Source organism: Artibeus jamaicensis, unplaced genomic scaffold (genome assembly GCF_021234435.1).
Source record: "Artibeus jamaicensis isolate MK-2021 breed Jamaican fruit bat unplaced genomic scaffold, CSHL_Jam_final contig_465, whole genome shotgun sequence".
In the NCBI taxonomy this organism is placed as follows: domain Eukaryota; kingdom Metazoa; phylum Chordata; class Mammalia; order Chiroptera; family Phyllostomidae; genus Artibeus; species Artibeus jamaicensis.
In genome coordinates, this window is record NW_026521843.1 from 14,520,630 (window position 1) to 14,543,727 (window position 23,098).

The 23,098-nt window shown below is 49.3% G+C and overlaps 1 protein-coding gene across 2 annotated transcripts in view; it reads left to right on the top strand.

Annotated features, from left to right (window-relative positions):
• Nucleotides 1–23,098, top strand: part of MAPRE3 (microtubule associated protein RP/EB family member 3) — a 41,104-nt gene that overhangs the window by 12,625 nt on the left and 5,381 nt on the right. The gene's annotated exons all lie outside the window — the stretch shown is intronic.

Below are 23,098 nucleotides of genomic sequence, written 5' to 3' on the forward strand. Positions count from 1 at the left end.
ACTTTAAAGAACCTTGAACTTGGAGTTTGGAGACCTGGGCTTGGGGCTATATGACCTTGAACAAATCAAATCCCTTCTTGATCCCGCTTCCTCTTCTGCAAAATGAGGGGTCTTTGTGTGTGCTGTTCCCTCTGCCTAGAACATACTTCCCTGGCCTGTTTTGGCCAGTTGTCCTTAGTCTCGGCTGTACTCTCGCTCCCTCAGGGATGTGTTCTGCGACCTGCACCCCAACCACTCCAGGTTGGGGCCCCCGTGACTGGGTCGTGTACCCCAACCATTAGTTCGTCATGCTCAGTTTATCGGTTGTAACCAGCATTTTTTAAAATTGAATTTATTGGGGTCACATTGGTTAATGAAATTATATATGTTTCAGGTATACAACTCTGTAATACACCACCCGTGTATTATATTGCATGTTCACCACCCGAATCTAGTCTCCTTCCATCACCATTTATCCTCCTTCCCTCGTCTACCTCCCCCACCCCCTTTCCCTTGGTCAGCACCATACTGTCACTTGTGTCTGTGAGGTATTATTTTTCCCTTCGTGACTAGCATTTTTTAAATGAATAGACCAGAAAAATCAGTGCATTGCTTATAATAAGAGTAAGAATTGTTTAATGAACCTTTGTATTATTATACTCGTATACATACGTATGTGTTACATTTGTATATATATTGGATTGTAATGTAAGATGTATTTGACGAAAAGGTTGAAAGCCATCGCTTTTAAAACTCTCCGGCCCTGTATTTTTCCTCTATAGCACTTAATGTGATTATCATTATACGCTTATTTGTATGATTGTTTGATGACTGATTATCCATTTCGCTACTAGATAACAAGCTCTGTGAGTCAGAGACGAAGACTGACTCATTGACATAAGACCCAGAAATAATCGAGGCTCAGTAAATAATTGCTGGATGCATGTATTTCTGAGGGGTGTTCCTTGTTGTCATCCTTCGTCTGGGAAGTGGTTCCTAGGAGTCAGGAGACAGTGACGGCAGTGACAGACCCAGAGGGCCTCCCACTCACCCCGGGTGGACAAGAGCGCCAGAGAGAGTCCTTCGCCTTCTCTGGCTCCGGGTTGGGGGCGGCACTGGACAGCAGGCAGCCCACACCAGCTCCTTCCCTGAGAGGACACCGTCCTCTGCCCCAGCAGCAGGCCCCACTGGGGCAGAAACAACTTCCCAGGAAGGTGGGGACAGGCCATGCAGGACCCGAACCCACCACACACACTGTCCTCACGTAAACCTCTCCTGAGGGCTCATTTCCCACTGCTCGGGGTGTGGGCAACCAGATCCTGGGCCAGGTGCCCACTGGGTTCCACTGTGCACTCCAGAATTCCTTTGGCCCCTGCAGCACCCCCAACCCTGACACCAGCACCCCCAGACGGCTGATCTGCTTCCTAGGTGTCTGTCTGAACCTGGCCAGTCAGCCATCAGGTGCAGTGAATACCTGTGCCTTCCCCGATGGCACGAGTACTGACTGTGGTCAACAGTACCAACAAGCCTCTGACTGTAGCCCAGAGAACTCCCCATGGGCTGGAGGGCTCCATCAGCAAGACGCAGCCAGGCTCTGCTCGGGGGCGGAAGTGCTCCTGGGTGTCCTGAAGGTCGTAACTCGAGAGAACGTGCGCCTCTGAGGCCCTCTTGAGGGCACTAGGAACCAACGGTAGCACAGGCTTCGTCAGGAATACTTAGGAGGTCTAGTTTGCCCCTTTCTCATTGAAGTTAGTCATTTGAACAGTTCTGCCAACATCTGGCTATTCTGTGGAAATCAGGCTGCTTGCTTCCCAGAACAGATAACCTTTTTGGGAGGGACCAGGGAGCAGCTCGTTGTTTTAGGGCTCCCAGAGCTGTCAGCTGAAATAGCTCAATTTACACGCTGCTTTCAGCTTGATTTTCTGGAACCGACAGCCCCTCCTAGCAGCCTCTCCAAAGACGCGGCCTGTTGGCTGTGGAGCGAAGCTTTCCCGAGCACCTGAGCAGCAGCCGGGCTGTTGAAGGCAGGAGGCGAGATGCGCGAGAGCAGCTGAGGGGCCTCTGCCCTGGGCTTGGCCCGGAGCAGTAACTGCCTCCCGGCTCTGGTCCCCTCTCCTCCAGGGGGACCATTTTTTATTTATAGAAAAACTGGAAAAGATAGAAAAGAATAAATGAGAGTATGACATCAAGAGCTGGCTCAGGAGGTCTGTACTGCCTCCCCGTCCCCAAGCCGCTCTGTCCCCAAGCCGCCCGAGGACACCTGCTGCCCAGATACAGGTGTGTGCTGGTCCCGCCAGCGCAGCCTCAAGACCCTCTCCCACCTCTCTTCCTACCCGATTACCAGGCTAAGGCCCTCCATTCAGAAAACTGTTTGCCACCATTGCTTTCAACCATGGTGAACATTATTACTGCATTTTCTTCCAGTGTTGAACTGAATTAGAATCATGTCCATTTAGGGGTTTTCCAGTAGTTACGTCCAAGTCCCAGGGCAAGATACATGTGGAAAGCATTTCCCATTGCCCAGGTCATGTTGTATTTGGTTTTGGTTTTGGTTTTGTCCCCAGTAGCACTGTTTCCAAGAAACTGAAATAATATGTCGGGGAACTTTGTTTTAACCCGACCCTGAAAGGTGCTTTTCACGGTGCTGGCGGAGAAGCCGAAGCGTGGGCGCAATGACTTGTTTAAGAGCAGAATAAAACTGCCTTAGCCAGACTGACCTGTACGTGTCTGAATGCCCAGGACCACTGGCTCAGTGGCCTGAGTTTACTAAAACATTTGGAAAAGAGAAGAAAGGGACTTCCCGGATACTGAAGTCTTCCTTCTCTAGCCTTGGCACCAGCTGCTTAGTGTTGTTTAGATAGATGCGCCTCAGCCCTGAGGCGGGTTGAGACGTGTTGAAACTCTTTTCTCCCCTCTGGGCAAGGATGTTGGGCCTTAAAGTCAGACAGAGCCCCACCTGGGCCATTTTCCCAGTTCACGAGATGTTTCACAATCTTCTGATTCTAGATTCTCGTCTATACACCTTTCTCCATGAACAACACCTAGCCAAGGAGAGTTCTGACTGTGTGACTCTGAGTGGGTGAAGCCATTCTCATAGAAGGAACGTGGCAGAAGTAGACAGGGGAAGCCCGCATGTCAGGTGTGGCCCAGACAAGCGCCATAGCCACAGGGCAATCCACTTAACCCAGAGCGACCTTCATGAGTGAGAGAACAAAGACACACTCCTCAGCTTAGAGAGTCCAGGTGAGAGGAGATATGAGCCATCTGTGTATTAGTTTCTTATTGCTGCTAGGGAACAAATCACCACGAATGGGGTGGCTTAGAACAACACACACTGATTGTGGTTCCAGAGGGCAGTAGTCCAAAATCCTTGTCGGTGGGTATAGTGGGCAGAATGGTAGCTCCCAAAAGTCCTAATGCCCAGAACCTGTGAATATTACCTTAGGCGACAAAAAAGAATGAAAGGACTTCAATGACAAAAAGCGTGATTAAGTTAAGAACTTTAGTAGGAGAGACTTACGCCAGACGACCTGGGTGGGCCCAAAGTGCAGCCAACTCATCCTTCCAAGAGGAAGATGGAGAGAGTTTTGGGAGACAAAGGAAGAAACAGCGTGACCGCAGAGGCAGAGACTGGAGGGATGTGGTCGCAAGCACAGGATGCCTGCAGCCCCCAGAGACTGGAAAAGGCAGTGGACAGATTCCCTCTAGACCCTTCGGAGGGAGCTCAGCCCTGCTGGCACCATGAGTTTGAACTCCTGGCCTCCGGAACTGTGAGAGGACACATTTCTGTTGTGATGAGCCACCCCATTTGTGGTAATTTATTAAAACAGCCACGGGAAACTAACACAGTTAAAGGGCTAAAGTCAAGGTGCCAGCAGAGCCATATCTTCTGAAGGATCCAGGAGAGAACATTCCCTTGCTTTTCCACCAGCTAGAGGCCGCCTCGCTCTGCTGCCTGCATCACTCCCTCTCTCCGACCCTCCCGATTCCCCTTCTAAGGACCCTTGTGATTACATTAAGCCCACCTGGATAGTTTTCTCATCACAGAATCCTTAATTTCATCTTCAAAGCCCCTTTACCACTTAAGAGTAACACATTCAGAGGTTCGAGGAATGACAACATGGACTTCTTTGGGGGCTGCCACAACCTGTATAATTCTAACAGGTGTGGGTAAGCAGGGTGGATCTGTTCACTGCATCCCTGAGCATTCAAGGTAGATGCTCGTCCTGGAAGTGGGAAAAGCAGTATCAAAGGGAACACTTCTCTGTGTAGAGGCAGGAAACATGAAATGCATTACCCTCACAGGTTCTTACAGGCAGACAGTGTAGAAAGGCCAGGGTCGGCTGTGCTGTTAGGGCAGAGGTATGACTATGAGCTAGGCAAGGTGAAGTTCTCCCATTAAGCTTCTGAGATGATGATGATGATGTGTATGGAGTAGGGTCTTGTATTGCACTCCCCTTTGGTGCTTGTCAGGTGGACTAAGCTGAATGGGCCTTTGAGGGCATTTTATGCAGCCGTCAGTCATAAAGCTGGTGCCTGTGGAGACACAGCCCTCTGGGATGAGCTAAAGGATGAGTCACAAAAGGTATACCTGGTACTGGGACCAGAGGTTAATGGGGCAAGTTCATTGTACCAGGAGAGCTGCAAGGCATGTGCGAGATACTATGGCTCATTAAAGATGGAAGTGGTTCATGAGGGGTGTTGTTCAGAAGGGACAGGGGGTGCTGAAGAGCCTCCACTTGGAACATATTTCCATAAGGAGGTGAGAACTCAGGAGGGAGTGAGCCAGTAATAGTTGTTCTTGGAGGCAGATGGAATTACTTGAGGCAGTTTGACTCTACATCAAGACCATCAAAAGCAGAGTTCCCATTCTGCTTCTGCCTATCTCTCTAGCTCTGGGAAATAATAATTTCTCCCTCCATCCTTCCTACTTGGAGAGAATGGGAACGCATTCATTATTAATGTTTATTTTCATATTTACAGATGAAAGGCACACTGACTTCAAAGAAGTAGAGTTGGGACTGGGGAAGAGAATTAATTCTCAATGTTAAAATTATGTACTAGGAAACACTCATGCCTATTTTGGGAAATTTTCTGATAGTTGAATATAAAGTTAGAGAGTTTTAAAAAGAAATTTGACAGCCAGTAAAGGGACCAGAGGAGAGTGCATAAGGACAGAAGCATCTGTGTCCCCAACCACTCAAACTCACTTCCAGGATAAGGCGTGAGACAAGGGTGTCCTGCCTGCCCGTGAAACACGGGATGTTATGGTGAGTGCCTTGGAATGTTGCCAAATAATTAATGGCTTAATTCTGCTTCACCTCCTCTTTTCATAACACCAAGACCTGAAACTCCAATCAACTGATTTCACTTTAAAAACAAGCAGCTTGTTGGGTACTTGCTCTCTTCACAGGATAAAGCTTAAGGCAGGGAACCAGAAGAACCCATCATCCTGGGGCCACCTCTCAGCTGACAATTCTACTCCCACACCCTAGGCAGAAGGGCCGGCCTGCTGGAGGTCGAGTTCTAACAGGCAGGGTCGTTGTCCCACGGTGTGCCCCTTGGCCTGCTGGTCTAAGAGCCACAGTGATGTGGTGCCAGTGACTTTCGCAGGACCAGCATCCAGACTTGGTGGAAGGGGAGGCTCCTCCTGGACAATTTTTCCTGCAAGAACATTCCAGCATCTCAGCAGTTTGTGGTGGTGTGAGATAATATCTGTCCTAGTCTATAGCTCTTTTTCTAAATTCATGTATGTGATTATCAAGAAAGGACACTGAATACATTTAGCTGCTTTTTCAATGGTGGCAGAAGAAACCAATTAACTAAGTGCTCATTAATAACTGTGACCCTTCACTGAGATTTTGTTCAACATCCATTTGGAAAGTCAGTGTATTTCTTTATACAAGGTCTGTCCAGAAAAAGTCCAGCCATTGTTAGTAGGATGAGAATGGTTTGTGCGACATCGATGTGACCTGGCAGCCAAGGAAAGTGGACTGGAACGTGCACGTGTGAACAATGACAACTTCACTGTACTAGTCAGTGGGGGTGGTGGACACCATTGAGTAAGCATGTGTACTGTGTGGCTGTCACATTCAAAATGACTGAGTAGAGCAAAGAATCTGCATCAGATTTTGTGTTAAGCTTGAACATTTTTCCACGGAAATGTCAGATGATTCAGAAGGCACAGCTTTGGGCAGCTGGTGATTGCCAGCTTCATCACAACAACGTGCCTGCTCATGTACCACATCTCGTGCAGTTTTTTGCAAAACATCAAATCACCCAGGTGACTCAGCCCCACTACAGCCCAGATTTGGGGTCTTGTGATTTCTGGCTTTTCCCAAAACTAAAATCACCTTTGAAAGGGAAGAGATTTCAGACCATCAGTGAGATTCAGGAAAATACGACAGGGCAGCTGATGACATTGGGAGAACTGAGTGAGGTCCCAAGGTGCCTATATTGAAGGGGACTGAGGTGTCGTTGTCCTTTGTACAATGTTTCTTGTATCTTGTATCTTCTTCAACAAATGACTCTAGTTTTCATATTACACAGCTGGATAACTTCTGGACTGACATTGTGTTTGTTCCCCAAGTTGCTTTACTCTTTTTTGAGATTCTGGAATCCAACCAGAAAGAAGACTGAAGTTGTCGGAGATGAGGAACACTGCAATATAAAAAAAAAAGAGATGCTTTCTATGACTCAGCTTTGTGTTGATCAGGCCACCGACTGGTTAACAGAAGCAGGTGGATGGGATATTTATGTGTATTCTTTAGGGCAGGGTGCTTTCAGGTGTGATCCAACAACTGACTCACCAGGAGCCTATGAAAATGCAGATTCCTGGGCTCCAGACTAGCACCGTCCCCATTGAGGGTGGGCTCAGAGATCTGCATTCATAATAGACCAGTGAAATGATTCTTGTGCGCCCTAAACTCTGAGAAACTCTGTTCTAGGGAGTGTGCCTTTTTGAAGTAATGGGTGACAGTTCTTGGCTCGAAAGGCTTCATCCAGAGTCCGACCCTTGCCACTCCTTAGCAGAAAGATAATCCTGCTCTTCTCTTCGTATCCCCTCGGACCTAGGAAAGAGTTGCACGCCAGCTCAGCCCCGCTGCATGCTGCGAAGTCCCTGTTCATTCTCGTTCTGTCTGCCAGCTGTGCAGCTGCAGCACCCTTGTCTCCCCTACTGACACGGAAGCAAAGCCCTGAGGTGCAGCTGTCTTCCTCGTTTGATGGCATTTTCAAGTTCTTCTTGACACTCTTAGAAAAAAGCCTCTGCGGGTTTCTGGTGTCTGTTTTGCAAAACATGATGAAACACACACTAAACTCCGGAGCACCTGGGCAGCCCCTGGGCAGCCCTTGCTTGGTTGTGGTCAAGGAGAGAAATGACTCGTCTGCCGTGAGCTGGGCGCTGTGCAGGCCATCTTCCATACAGTGCCTTGATTAATGAGAAAAGTGACACAGAGTCTGTGTAATTCAGGGGAAAGGACAATAACTTTGTGGACAGAATGAAAGGCAGCCTTGAATTCTGTCTTCAGCTTGTTGACCCACCGTGGTAGGAGAGTGAGCTTGCTGGTGCGCCTGTTTATCCTTCTTTAAAATGAGGTTATTACCTGCTCCCATTCCCAATCATGAGGTCAGTGTTGGGAATACTTTGAACTTCCCAGATGAAAGATGATATAAAACTATAGAGTAAAGAGTTGGTGCAGAAGAGGATGCTAGAAGCAAAGACTGAGATGGCTAAGTGAGAGCAAAATGTAAGGATGCCAGGATTTTGTACTCTGCCCCCCGGGGCTTCCAGGGCCTCCCTCTGCCTTGCTTGTGTGAAGGACAGTGTGGCTGCACCCTGTCATGGACCGAGAGACAGCAGCCTAGTGTAGTGGACAGAGGGCAGAGACTCTGGGGTCGCCGACCTACTGAATCAGAATCTCAAGGCAGGGGGTGGGTGGGGCAGCCGCAGCTTTAAGAAATTCCAAAGGTTGCCCTGGCTGGTGTGGCTTGGTGGCTTGAGCACCAGCCTCTGAACCAAAGGGTCACGGGTTCGATTCCGTGTCGGGGCACATGCCTGGGTTGCTGGCCAGGTCCCTGGTGTGGGGGCCACATGAAAAGCAACCACACATTAACATTTCTCTCCCTCCCTCCCTCCTTCCCCCTCTCTCTAAAATAAATAAATAAAATCTTTAAAAAAGAAAAGAAGTTCCCAAGGTGATTGTGTTGCACATCAAAGTGTGAGGAACAGCAGCCCCTCACCAGGCCACTGATGGTTCCCGAAGAAGGAGCTGCGTGTCCTCACACCCTCCTGCAGGCTGGGCCCTTCCCCACTCCCCAAACCACGTCCCCTCCCGGGCCCTCCCCCACACACGCATCAGAAGCATTTTCCCTTGGCTTGGCTCACTACTAACTGGACTCCAGCTCTTCCTTCAAGGCCCGGGTCACATACCACCTTTTGTCCAAAACATTCCCTAACCTTTTCAGAGAAATTCGTTATTTCTGGATACAAATGAAAATGCAGTCATGAAGCAGAATGTGGGGGATCTGTGTGCCCTGCATAGAAAAGTGACCATATTTTTCAAGGGGGAAAAAAGTCACAGAATATTTACATTTTAATTCTGTTTTTCTTTAAACAATGGGAAAAACATGTGTGTATAGTTTGAATATGTACATTAAGAGGTCTGAAGAACACACACGCCGGATACCAGGAAATTTGTTTTTTTTATTTTATGCACATCTGTATTATTTGAATTTTAATTCCACTTTCATAATTTTTCAAATCCCATCACACCTAATTACCAGAGGGTAATTGTTCAAATAATTACCAGGGAAGAACTGATCGCTGTTCTAGCCTTTGTGTCTGTCTCCGTCCACACTGTGGGGGCCTCATTCGGTTCCTCTGTCTGTCACCAGTGTCCAGCTGTCCCTGACATTTTGGTCAGCACACAGTACACACTCACTGGGTTTAAGAGCTCTAAAACACTCTGGGACACTTGGCTGGTCAGCCCTGGGGGCAGTCGGGTCTGCTGCTGCGGCATAGCCTGCCCAACACGTGGCATGTCATACCAGCAGGAGGACAAAGCGGAAAGGAAGTGACAGTGTGACTGCACCAACACTGCACACATCCTTGACCACTGAAGAGCTTGATGGACGGTGGAGATGGGGAGAAGGGACTTTGGGGGTAGCAGTTGGCCACAAAAGGCCTGTGGGTCACTGCCATTGGCCTCATTGAGACACTGCTCTGTAGTTATGATCCCTGTCTGCCAGCCCCAAAGTAACCCCTACTTAAAAAAAAACAATAAAACTCCCCATTCACTCTGCAGAGCCCCACAGAAGTAAAAAGGAAATGGGTTCATTTTTGCACAGTTGCCATAGTATCTCCTTTCTTTGTCCCTCCAGAATCCTGCAACCGTGAGATCACCTAAACCATCTCTCTGGGAGGCCCTGGCAGCTTCTAAGCATCCCTCCCAGTCTTACCAGGCTCTCAAACTCCTAACCAGGCCAGAGGCACACAGACAATAACTATCTTCTCTCCACTCCACTAAAATTAATGGCCGTTCCTCCTCCCCTTCCCTTATTGAAATAACTCACTGTTATAAATCATGCTGGACTTGTCACCTTGACCTTCTTCATGCACACATGTGAAGACTGCTTCCTTGCCTTCACCACTGCCATCCACACATATCCTTCCTTTGGGCAGCTGCCTCTGAGAAACAGGTGTGTGTAATTGTCCAATTTCATGATTTTTGGAAATCAGAAACTGATATTACTCCTACAACGAAGGGCGAAGAATAAATGAGATGTTTACATTGATTATATCTATATCTAAAAGCTACAGCAAAACTTTTTGTTAAGAAAATTAGTAATACAGAATAGTTTGCCAGTTGGGAAAAAAGCACATGATTTTAAAGTCATATTTAGGACACTTATTTTCGCTGAGTAATGTTCTCAGATAATTTTTTTCTAAATAGTGACTTGTTCTAGGAGTTGGGGATGGATTGTTTGAGGGAAGAGAAGACAGATCACTCAGCAGACATTAAGCACCTACTTTGGGCCATGCTTTGGAATTAAAAATACAAATATGAGAGTTTTCATATGTTCTGTGTGGCTCCCTGCCCAGGGGGAGGGCACGGTGGAGGACCAGTGGTGGGCCCTCTACCCCCTTTTCAGTCTTGCCAGTGCTAATGTTTGTCGGACCTGGGAAGTAGGGCAGCCCTGGTTCTTTGCCCTACAACTGTGGGCCCAGCTTGGTCCGGACCACTGGCTGGGTCTGAAAGGTCGTGTCTCTCAGGAAAGACAACTGAAATGGAAGTCTTGAGAACGCAGACTTGAAAGAATGCTTCCAGCTCCCCCAGGATTTGGCTGGAGGCCTAATCTTTGTGGGTGGGAGCTGTCCAACATTTCAGCATACTTTTGCATCGCCCATTTTGAGAGAAATGTAATGATGATCAATCAGGCTGTTTTATCGTGAGTTGTGTTTTAAGGGAGTTGACACGGTTCAGGATCTAGCCTCTCGTGACTTTAGAGTTGATATTTTAATGATCAGCTCTCCTTAAGGTCACTGAGCCCTGAGAAAATGGACTTACATTTATTTGCTCAGGCATATTTGTACCAGAAAGTAAATTTAATACAGCAAGGGATATACGTCCTCCCTGTATTATGGTGTCTTGAAAATCAGACAGGTAATCAGAGCTTGCTTTGCAAGTACAAAGTCAAGGCAAATAGAGTTGGAAGACGTTAAGAAATGACATGTCAACTGCACTGTAGTCAAGCTTGATTAATTCTCCCCTCTCCACTGGAACAGACACCGTCCTAGTGACCAGAATACCAATGCCAACTAGCCAGAGTGCCACTCCACTGGACAATGTTAAAATTGCACTAACATGGTTCTACTTTCCAGCCGTCCTTTTTTCTGTGCTCCATGGTAGCCACTCCCTCTGTCTATAATGCCTTTAACAACCAGAGGCTGCGTCATGACGTATTAGGTTTCCCAGATTCGTAGCTTACTTTGCATTGATAAAGGTGCAGCCTTGTAACATCTGGGAAGACATATTGGTCTTATTTGCCGTATCTCTGGGTCACACTATTCCTTCTGACAGGTAATCCTGTCTATAACGTACAGATACTCGTTAGCAAGGGTCAGCAGACATTTTCTATGAGGATCAGACAGTAAATATTTAACACTTTGCGAGCCACACAGTCTCTATTCTGCTGCCGTAAAATGGAAGCAGCCGTAGGCAATAGGTTAATGAGTGAGCGTGGCTGTGTTCCAATAAAACTATTTTTAAAAAGCCTCCATCCAGCTCATAATTGTTTACCCCTGCTTATTGGTCATAATCACAGAGGGGGCTCTTTCTTATTCTTTCCTGACTGTACTCAGTTCTCTTATCATAAATATTAACATGATGCTTAAGTCTTCAAAAGTGATTTTCACTCTTCCCTACAAGGACCAGGATGCCCTGACCAGCATGGCTCATTTGGTTGGGCGTCATCCCACAAAGTGAGAGATCACTGGTTCAATCCCTGCGAGGGTCTGTGCCCAGGTTGCAGGTTCGGTGCCCAGTTGGGGGGTGCATAAGAAGCAACTGATCAATGTTTCTCCTTCTTTTTCTCCCTCCCTTCCCCTCTTTCTAAAAATAAATGAAATCTTTAAAGAAAAAAAAAGGGCCAGGAATCCTTAGAGAAATGGCTTGTTCCAAGACTGAGGCAAGGAAAGTATAAGTTGAGCCTTGAACATATTTTTGCACCAGAAAGTAAGGACTTCTCTGAGAACGGAGGGGGTGTGTCAGGAGGGGGCCAGCTGGAAGGAACTCCCAGTGGCCGATGCTGGGACGATGTGAACATCAGAATCAGTTGTCGTAATGTATTATATAATCCTTTGACTAATATATCCTGTGAATTTATACTCATATAAAGAGATCAATGAAAAAAATAAATGGGGAAGGAAAAGCCCTACATCAGTGATGGGGTTAGGAGAAGGAAGTGGTTCTCAAGCAGGTTGGAGATCAAATCAGAACCACTTGGGAGCTCTTCTCCATCCCGAGTCCCTTTGTAGAGAGGTGTGTGTGCGTGTGCGTTGGGAAGACTCCGCAGGCAAGTTTTTCCTTTCTCTGACCTCCACGGTGGAGACAGGCAGGGCAGCGGGGTGTTGGGAATGGGTGCTGAGTCAGCCGGCCAGCAGTGCCAACGCGCCGTACAGTCTCCAACAGTCTCACTCTCCTAAGCAGCTGTATGGTTTAGGTGGACCATGATTTGTGTAGTTAGTCATTATTGTTCATTTCACTTGTTTCCAGTTTTTCATTATTATAAATATGCTTATATCTAAAGCTTCATACATACCCACAATTATTGCTTTAGTATAAAATTCCCAGAAGTAGAAATAAGATCAAAGAAGATATAAAACAAAAGGCTTTTAGTATAATTTCTTTTTTACAAAATTGCCCTCCAAAAGACAATTTTACACTCTCACCAACCATATTTCAAAGAGTATATTTCGAGAAAGCGTTTGAGATTTTGCTTCCTGGCATGTTATCGAATTGGCCCTAAACTATATTCTAAAAGTTCTCAAGAAAGTAAAAAGAGTACATTTCCCTGAACCCTAAATAACAGGTTTTTGTTTATCATTAAGTGGTCGTCTATGACTATTACATGGAGTTAACTTTGTACTAGCCCTGACCAGACTGTGAAGTGCCCAGCAACCACTAGGGACCCAGAGCAGGGACCCTGAGACCTTCAGTGAGCCCCCACCCTTACCCACCTCTGGCTGGAAGTGCCAGGACCACAGCGCCCTGTGCGCTCAGGCGGCTGGCCTGTCCCTCCGCCTGACAGGCACTGCAGGGCACTCGTGATGTTTCTGGTGAGCAGGTACCTTGCTCATCCATCCTTACTTTGAAAGTCCATCTGCCACTGTGGAGTCATCGTTTGTCCTATCTTAGTCCTAATTCAAGGCCATCCTGGCTTGTCTGGGAATGAGGTACCCTGGGGTCTGGCCTCTTTTGAAACAGCCCTCCCCACAGGCGACATTTCACTCACGCCAGATGTACCTGCTGTGCCTCAGGTAAGGTAGCCTTGTAGTTCTACTTCATCATCTGTAGCGGAGAGAAGACCAAGAAGGCAATACCAGTAGATTTCAGGGGAATTTTCATCGTATTAAGCTGTTTTTGCAACATGCTGCAGTTTCCTGGGGAGGTGGTCACAAGAGTAAGTGATCCCTGTACATCCCTTTGAAGTCGTCGTTGTCCAGTGAGCAGTTAACTGCGCTGCGTGGTCCTCGTCGGCATGAGAGAAGGATTCCTCCGACCCCACATGCAGGCACACGACCATGTGCGGACAGAGGCGTGAAGGGCGAACCCAAGCAGGACTTGTGCCACCGCGGGGACGTGGGTCCAGTCCCCGCGCCTCCCTGCCACTCTCTGAAATGAGGAAAGTTCCAGAATTCTGATTCCAGGAAGGAGATGATAAGGGTTCTATTTCAGTGGTCCCTTTGGGACCTTCCCCTGACCTCTGGAGAGGTGACACCCCGAGTGTGGAATTCTGCTCAGCAGTAAAAAAGGAACTAATGCAACAACTTGGATGGAACTCAAAGGTGTTGTGCTGAGGACAAAAAGCCAGTCTCAGAAAGTTACTGTATGATTCCATTATGCAACATTCTATTTTCTTTAATATGTTATTTATTTTGAGAGGGAGGGAGAGGGAGGTAGATGAACATTGATGTGGGAGAGAAACATCGATTGGCTGTCTCTTGCACGTGCCCCGATCCAGGACTAAACCCACAACCCAGGCGTGTACCCCAACTGGGAATTGAACCGGTGACCTTTTGCTTTGTGGGAGGACACCCAACCAATTAGGCCACACTGGTCAGGGCCTATATAACATTCTTAAAATTACAAACTTATAGCGATGGAAACTGACCTGTGGTTACCAGGGGTAACCTCTGGCAGGGGGCATGGCCATAGTGGGCTGGCACCAGGGGGTTTCATGGAGGGTATAGAGCAGTTCTGGGTCCTAGTAGGGGGGCAATTACGTGAATCTGTACATGAGATAAAAACTTCACAGACTCTACACCCAAAAAAATGCTATGTAAAAGCCGCTGAAATCCAAATCAGGTCTGTAGCTGAGTTGATAATGTGCCAACATCAACTTCCTGGCCTCAACAATTGTTACGTAAGATGTCACTGGGGAAGCTGAAGGGAGATACATGGGAATTCTTTGCCCTATTTTGCAATCATGTGTCTAAATTATTTCAAAATAAAGAGTTTATAAAAATTGATAGGGGCCCTGACTTCTGCCAGCACACTTGGGAATCTCTTCAGCTTTTACTACCAAAAATAAAGCCTCAAGAATTGTAAATCTTATGCAGTTTCTAAGCACTATAATGTCATTTGCTGTAATTTGAATCTGGAAATTATGCTGTTACTTAAAATGTAGTATTGTTACAGATATTTTTGTATTGTTACAAATACACTACATATGGAAAACCCCTCGGTGAGTTCCCCCAGGATGAACCAGCCCCTGACCTCCTTGCACGGCTGGTGTGTGGATTTTAACCACGTCGCCTTCTGCCTGCAACATGCACTCTGGGGCGAACTATTCATAGTGCTTTCCCCTCCCAGTCCATTCCTTTTTCCTCCTTCCTCTTTCCTCTTGACTCTTGCTTGATGAGCTTCTCTTTCAAGACCCAACTCAAACTGCAAAGCCTTCCCTGACCCGGGAAGCCGCATGCCATTCCCGCCTCCGGGGGCTGTAGAGTAACGTGTTGAACTTTGGCTGTTTTGTTCACTCGTCCAGCTCACACCCTAGTCCATGAATTCCCCAGGGGCCAAGACTGGGTATGGATCCCCGAGTCTGGCTCGGCGCCTAGAACACACACTCCAAGAAAGAGTGAGGGAGTCTGCGGCTCCTAAGTCCTCAGGAATAAATTTTGTTTAGTCTACCTGCCTTAGTGATCTTCAAAGATCTAAAGGGGTTCTGATTAACCACAGTTAAACAGAGTAGTAAATCAGTATTTAAAACATTCAACTTAGTTAAGACATTATATTTAGATTTTTTCCCGTTCTTTCTTTTCCTTCATGACACAGAGGTATAGGAAGCTTTGGGAAGACTGTGAGGTTGTGCCCAGAAGCTTCCTTGGACAGATGAGACCTGGAACCCAGGGGTAGGACGTGGATTCTACAGGGGAAGGGTGACAGGTCGAGATAAAGAGCACAGCTTTGATGAATCCGTGTATCGTTTCCAAACTGCAGTGAAAGCAGTGAGGTGCCCTCCACCCTGCACACAGTCCCTGCCCAGTCCCCCTGCCGTGCTTCAGCGGGCACAGACGACCTTGACGACAAACTCCTGACCTCCCTCCTCGGCATCCTCATGGGCGAGCGTCCTGACCTTACACTGTCTGCAGGTCTAGCTCCTGTGCTCACACCCCAGCAAAGTGACTCAGAGTTTCTTCACCTCTTGCACAACCTGATGCCCATTTCTCCACTGACGGCCTGGTAACTTCATTAAACAAGGTGGGTGGCCTCCGCCTTGAGACTGGTCCCTCCCTTGGCTCCTGAAACACCAGTACCTCCCCCACTTCCTCTCCCCATCTTGTCCCCTAACATTCCTCTACAATTTAATCATTGGTTTTATGTTCATTTTTAAAAACAAAAGTCATGATAAACATGTTTTCCATGTCCCAAACTTTCCGTTTTCTCTTCTCTGTTCTCTGACATTCTGTTACCTTTAAAGACCCAGACTAGGTTTCTCTTCCCCCAGAAGCCCTCTAACTACCCAGCCCCCCTCGTCCTTCATACTCACTCCCCGGAAGCACTCAGAGGCCAAACGTACTTTCACTGTGTAGTGTCTCACGTAGTCTGGTTCGAGGGGTCCCTTGTTTCATGAATGACTTACATCTTCAGCCAAACAAAGGCCCTTTAAAGACGAGACCGTGCCTTAAAATTACCCGGTGTCCTCGTGGTGCCTCATGGAGCGCTTAGCACACTGTCAGTGCTCAGCGAATGCTTGCAGAAGAAAACCTTTGAAATTTCCTTTTCCTTCTCCTAATGCTCAGGGGCCTCAGTCAGAGCGAGCCATCGTGCACTCCGGCTGTGCGAGATCGAATCCATCTCCCTGCCACAGTGGGATGCTCTGGAAAGACTGCAGGGCTTGGGCTCGGAGGCCTGGGTTCATGCTCTGGCCTCGCCAGTGGTTGATCTTGAGCTTGAGCGAGTCTCTTGAACCCAGAGCTTTCATTTCCTTATATGCAAAATCAAGATAACTAAGGCTCTTTGGAGACAAGCACTATAATCCACAAGACTGGCATTTGTGGTGGGAACTTCGGCACCGTGGCTGATGGAGAGAGAAGCTGTGGGAAGCCGGGAAGCCTTCAGGTGCCCTCCATGAACTTCACTGCTAAAGGGGCCTCCTGCCTCCTGCAGGGCAGGCGGGTGGGCGGAGTCTCAGAGGTGAGAGAGAGGACAGAGAACCTAACACCCAACTTGGTCACATCTGTTCTGGATGACGCCAGAGTAGACCCTCTGGTGGAAAGGTTAAAGGTTTATCTGAACAGTCTGCCAAAAAGGCAAGGAAATAAAACTGGAGGTTTCTGAAAGGGAGTGGCCGTGGAGTGGGGGAGCTATGAGAGCAGAGAAGGGCTGGGCCTGGGGTCAAGGAAAAGAAGGCTGAACAATGATGAGTCCAGCTGTTTCAGAGGAAGGGCAAACGCACCACTTTACGAGATGACAACTGTAAGCCACACAGTCTGGAGAAACATCGTTTTAAGGGAAGTAATGTGACACAGCTTATATGTGCCCCCAGACATGGAAGGGTGCTTTGGAAGCATGAAGGGTCGTTAGGGGACAGCAGGCCCACTGGGGCTGAAGAAACAAATGTTCTCCCCCCGACACGTCATGGCCCTGTTCCCTCTCTGTCCTCAGGCCAGCTGCAGAGGGGCCAGCCCCCCAAAGCAGGCCAGGGGCAGAGGGGCTCCCCCTCTCTGTCCTGCCCCAGGCGGGCTCCCAGCAGATTAACAAGTTCTGTTCTGAGAACCATCCTAAACCTGCTCTGAGGTGCCCGGCAGCCCCTTGTTACACAGTTTCTTTTCCCTGAGTCAGAGTAAATCTCTCCTGGAGCGTCCAGGGGCTGCGTGCTGTGTCTGGTTATGTGGCCAGAGAGCACAGCTGGTATTCTACTCTCCTCCCTTCTCCTCGGGTTGACAAACAAGAAGTGAGGCCAGAAAACCACCCTTTCTGAGCCCACCTATGACCTGAAACCCCACACTGTGGTTGAACCTCCCCCATCCATCCATTCATTCATTCAACAAATATTTCCTGAGCAGCTATTGTGTGCAGGGCCCTGAGCCAGGGCTATTTAAAGAAATAGGCAACAAAACTCCAAAAGCTCAGCTGTCTTTCTGCCTGAAGGCCATGGCTGAAAGCCAAGCCTGTCCCTGCTGAGGACCCTGATCAGAGGTTTGTAGGGAGTTTGTCCAGGGTGCTGGAGAGAAGAATGTGAGTCAATATGCCAGTCAGCCCTGGCTGGTGTGGCTCAGTAGACTGAGCGCCAGCCTGCGAACTGAAGGGTTGCAGGTTCAACTCCCAGTCGGTCCAGGACCCCAGTTGGGGACGTTTAAGAGGCAACCATAACCATAGATGTTTGTCTCACACATCAATGTTTCTCTCCCTCCTTTCCCCTCTCTTGAAAATTCTCTCCTGCTGTAAAGGTTGCTCAACCCCCAAAGTCGGCATGCTGGTGAACCTCTGCCTCCCTCAGACCGGGTCCCTCCTTAACCTCACGACAACCCTGTGCTCAACAGTAGCATCACTCCGATTCTCAGTGGAAACCTCAAATTACTTGCTCGGAGTCTCACAGCCAGTAAGTGGCAGAGCCTGCTGCCAGCCAAGCCACATCATCTGCCATTAAACCTCCCTTCACCGCACAGCACGGCCTGCAGGAGTCTGCTGCTGGTCGCCTTGGTTTGACAGATGGCTCCCATCCTGGAAGTGTGCCGACCTAGCGGGTGTTTGGGGAACTTAGATCTCCGGTGGAGAGTCCTCAGGAAGAAAGCTTTACCATACTGTCTGCCCACCTAGAAGGACCCTCCTAAAGCAGATTAGCTTTAGCAAGTGAGAAATTCTGTTTACTCCCCCCCTGGGTTTCCCTTAACCCTTGGAGTTGTGCTCAGCTCCAGCAGTCCGGCCAGAACTTCCCGAAGGACTCCTTCCGCGGGACAGGAGTGGCTGCAACACCCAGACCAGCCTGCGAAAGCCTCCTTAAGAGTTCAGATCGTTGTTGGGCAGGTCATGTCCAGGACTCGTTGTTGACCTCAGCGGGGTTCAGGATTTCAAGGAAGAGCTACACAGCCTGAAAGTGTTCTGGGAACAGAATCGTGGAGAAGCTCCAGTCCCCACTGGAATCCACACCCCCCAGCTCCCTGCCGGGTGGGCATGCTGGTTCCCTGGGAGCCCAGAACTACCCCACCTGCCCCCTCCCTGCCTTTGACTAATTCAGCTCCAAGAGGCCGGAGTAAGGCCTCCCTATGAGTCAGGCCTTTGCTCAGCGGTGAGGAGAGGGTGATTGGCTGGGTCTGCCAGGGCTTTGTGACCCGCCCGCCTGGCTCCTCCAGGCCCTCAGAACCCTTCACCCCTGCCAGCACACACTGCCTCCGCACAGCCCTAGAATAACCTGGATGTGTGACCCAGGAGGGCAAGGGCTAGCAATTCTGCATATTTTCCAGACAGGTGACTTTAGCCGCTCTGGGTCTGGACAGGAAGGGGTAGCCCAGTGACAATGGGCATAGCCCCCGTCAGGAGCCCGAAACGTTTTGGCAGGCTCCACAGAGTTCCTCCTCTGATCCCTCAGCCGCTGCTCCAGTTCTTCTGGCCGGTAGGACGGCATATACTGAGCGGAATCTACGGGAAACCGGGAGTTGGGGGGGTATGGTGGTCACAGGCCTTCGTCCAGGAGCCTGGACAGCTCTTTCCAGGCAGAGAGAGTGAGAAAGGCACAGTGTGTATAGTCTGTCTCCCTTCTGGGTTGGCATCTTGGACACTCAAACCCGGATGTGTCTTGGGCACCTGCTTCTCAAACAAGCGCCCTCGGATTCTCAGTCTGTCCCAGGAATTGCTGATGACACTTACCAGACACTTATGTACCGGGCTCGGCTGAGCACTTTGTGTCTATGGCTTACTTAATCCTCGTAACAGCTCCATGAGGTGGGGTCTGTTATGGTTCCCATTTTTAAAGCTAATTAATTAACTTCTTTGTTTTCTTTTTAGAGAGAGGGGAAGGGAGGGAGAGAAAGAGTGATGGGACAGAGAAACATTGATCGGTTGCTTCTCATACATGCCCGGACCGGGGACCAACCCTGCAATCTGGGCTTGTGATCTGACCAGGAATCAAACCAGCAACCCCTTGGTTTGCCAGACCACGCCCAACCTACTGAGCCACACTGGTCAGGGCTACTGTTCCCATTTCATAGATGGGGAAGCTGAGGCCCAATGTCAAACAGTTGGGATTTAGTAGAGCCCAGAGTGAAACCCAGGTGGTCTGACTAGAGAGCCATGTATTCTTATTTTAATTTTGATTTTTTTTTTTAGAGAATAAAGTTTCTATTCAAGAAAGTAGAGGGGCACAGTGTGGAGAGATACACCAGCATGGAAGAGTTAGAGCTTTGAGCTTTTGTTGGATGATAATTGGACTAAAGAAGGGTGGGGTGGCCCCTGGGCTGTTGGGGCGTTGTACCAGTTTGTTCCAACGTTACCTTCTGCCTGCAGCTGTAGGGAGTGGTTAGTTCTGTTCTTGCTTTCAGTAATTTCCAGTCCTGGAAAGACTGCCATAAACCACATGACCAAGCGAGGTACCAGGCCATTTCTCCAAGGGGCTCTTACTGAGTTTGAAAGTCAATCTCAATTCCTTAAGGCTTTCTTGTGCCATCCAGAGCCCAGGCATGACTCTTTCGATCATGACATTCCGGACAAAGACTTGGCTAATAAAACTGCTGTTGGAACTGGGTGATCACTGGCCGTGAAGGTGGGTGAGGAAGGGGCTGCAGAGTCAGAGAGACGGAGGAGGATTGGGGTCCTCTCTCTGAACCTCGCAGAGACATGGTTGGGGGGTCAGCCCAGGTTGAACTTCTGCTGCCCCCTGCTCTTCTGTTCACAAGTCTCAGGAGGCAGAGGAGAGGGAGGAATAGAGAATGTCCCCGTAAGGGCCGCCAGAATGTTCGGGTGTTTGGTGATGCAGGCTGTGAAAGAATTTGCAAAGAGAAAAAAGTGTAGAGAATGCAGTTTTTATTCACTGTCCAAGAAAGGAGAGGGGCCCCGTGTGGAGAGATGCACCAGCCAGAGCCTGTTCTTTAAGCAGTACCTTCCAGAGCCTCGGGAGGCAGCCCCAGCCCCCCTGCAGGGCTGTGGGGTCTGATGTGCCTTTCATAGCCACGCCAGGCGGGGGGCCAGAGGCCTGGGGACTGCAGAGGAGTCTTCTAGGGACCAAAGAATCAGCAAACTGTGGGGCCCTGAATTATCTTAAAGACATATTTGTGGAAGACAGCTTTCCACTGAAGACTTAAAATCAAAGAACCAAAACTAGATTTAGTCTGATGATAAGGTTCTTGAATATGAAATGGGAGGTTTTGGAGTCACACATACTCATTTATAATTTAGGAAGGTAGATGTCCAGGTCTAAGTTCAGCCCTCCACATCTGGGAAGAAACTGGATGGTCTCTGGAAACTCTTCTGGCCACAGGATGGTGAGATTCGGTCATGACCATTTTCAAGGCCCCAGGCCACAGAATGACCGTGAGCTCCACCTTTCCTGCTGAAGGCACCATGACCCCTGTGGTCCTCACTGGGGACATGCTTCACAGTGCCACCAGATTGTCCTCCTCAGCCTTTCCTTCCCGTGACTGCACACCCGACAGCAGTCAAGACCCCGCCAAGCAGGCTCTTCCCGAGGTCGCATCCTCAGTCTGATCCTGAACGGGGTTTTCAGGTGCCCTACAGGACCACATGTCACAACCAGATCAGGGCTGTTTCTCCCGACAGTCACCATGAGCCAGAGGTGACGGTGGACACACAGGGCCTGGCCCGCAGACCCCACCGGAGCAGCCCTGGGTTGCCTCCCACTATCTCAGGGAATGGGACGCGGCCCTTGGTAATGGGTACGTTAACTTTAACAGTCTTTTCAGACTATGTCTCCACTCTAATTGGAGGCAACTGGCGCACTTAGGGCCAGGTGCTTGGACCAATGCTTTATAAACCTCTGCCCCCAGAGGCTGATCTGGTTTAAGTCTCCACCTAAGTCAGCCTCCAGTTTAAAAAAAAGTCCTCAGAAGTTGGACCCGTTGATAAGTTTAACACGTGGCTTTGGGGCACGGGGAAATTGGTTTAGTTCAGTCCAGAATCTTTAGCCGCCCCAGCTGGTCCAGCTCCTCCCCGAGCTGGGAGTATTCCTCTCAGGCCCTGCCCCTGGCACTGCCACCTTTGACCCTACCACTTTTGACCCCACCAGGCTCCCTCTCTGGGGGACCAGGTCAAATGCAGGGCTCTCTTCTCCTCCGTGGAGCTAGGGAGAGGGGCTGGCCTGTGGAAGGTGGGGAGTGTTTGAAGGAGTCTTTGCTCAGGCCCTCGCTGCCACCTGCTGGCCATAATGTGGCTGTCTTTCCAGGGCCGGGTCTCCAAGAGGAGAATTAAAGGGCATCCTGCCCTCCCAGCGTGATGAGGGTCAAGGGAATGAGAAAGCTGCATGCTTAGTGACCTTTTCTTAACAAATTGATTTTAGAAAGAGAAAAGAAGGGAGAGAGAGAGAAACATCGATTCGTTGTCCCACTTAATGTTTCTCGGTTGACCCGTGTGTGCCCTGCCCAGGATTCAGCCCAAAACCTTGGCGTATCCAGACCAGTGTAGCCAGCTGAGCTGCCTGGCCAGGGCAGGGCCTTCGAGTGAGTGTGGCAGAGAATCCTTTTGGAGACCCCTGGGTGCCTCGGATGAGTCCTCCTGAGCCAAAAACCACCCCCAACCAGAGCAGAGACGGTGTCACGTGGTGAACCTGAGCTAGTCTTGAGTAGAGACAGGGGCTCTGTTCCTAGTGTCAGATGAGGACTGTGGTTCTAATACCTGGTCTGCTTGTGCACCAGCATCACCTGCGGTGTGTTTGTAATTACAGTGATATAATGTGTGTGTGTGTGTGTATGTGTGTGTGTGTGTGTGTGTAAACATATATGCATTCTACATAGGGTATTATATAGTGTGTTACACAGTTATATACAGGCGGCCTATTATATATGGTAATAGATAGCACATATAGTCAGACACACGCATATGCTTGGGCTTCGTCCCGCCTGCGGGGAGGGACGTCTCTGCAGGAGAGTCTGAGGTGCTGTCCTGGTGAAAGCGTCTGGAGTGCGCGGGGCAGGCTCTGCGTCGCTCACCTTCGACTCCAGACCAGACTGGATGAAGGAGCCCAATAGCTGGGGGCAGGGAAGTGGGTGTGTTGTTCCTTCTGGGACACTCTGCATAGTAAACCTCCAGAAACAGTCTTCACTCCAGAACTACACACCGTCACAGTTCTCAAGTACACAGTCCTTTCGGTCTGTGTTCTGTGTCTCTGCTCCTGATAAAGTCTAGTTACAAGAGAGACTCCCCTCTTCCCCTGACAGTGCACGTCAGTGATAAACAGCACTGACACTTGGCCTTTGCTGGGAGATTGGGGGAGGGGCTCCCACCCGTTAGCCAGAGCGGGTGCCTCCGCTCAGCTCCAAAATAGGTTGCTGTGCAGGGAGCATAGGTCCAGGATCGCCAAAAGCAGCCGGAAATCCCAAATTGTTTGTGTGAAACAGCCCAACTTTAAAATATCGGGCACTGATTCAAAAATGTTTCCATCAGTATGAGTGTGAACGAGTTCAAGTCTGCGAGGCAGACCTGGCCACTGGGCGTTTCGTGCGTGACTGCTGATTGCAGGGCTTTAAGCTGGGGAGGGATGAGGCCGGGGCTGCTTTTAGATACCTGCTGACTGCGGTAGTGGCAGGGAGGGCTGGGGGAGACGGGAGTCTGGATGGCCTTCGGGGGGGGTCTCCATGACCTTGGCCAGAGAGAATGTCTGCATAGCCCCGAGGCAGCAGGAGAGGTGGCGAAGAGCAGGGCCTTTGGGAAGGCAGAGTTGTAGG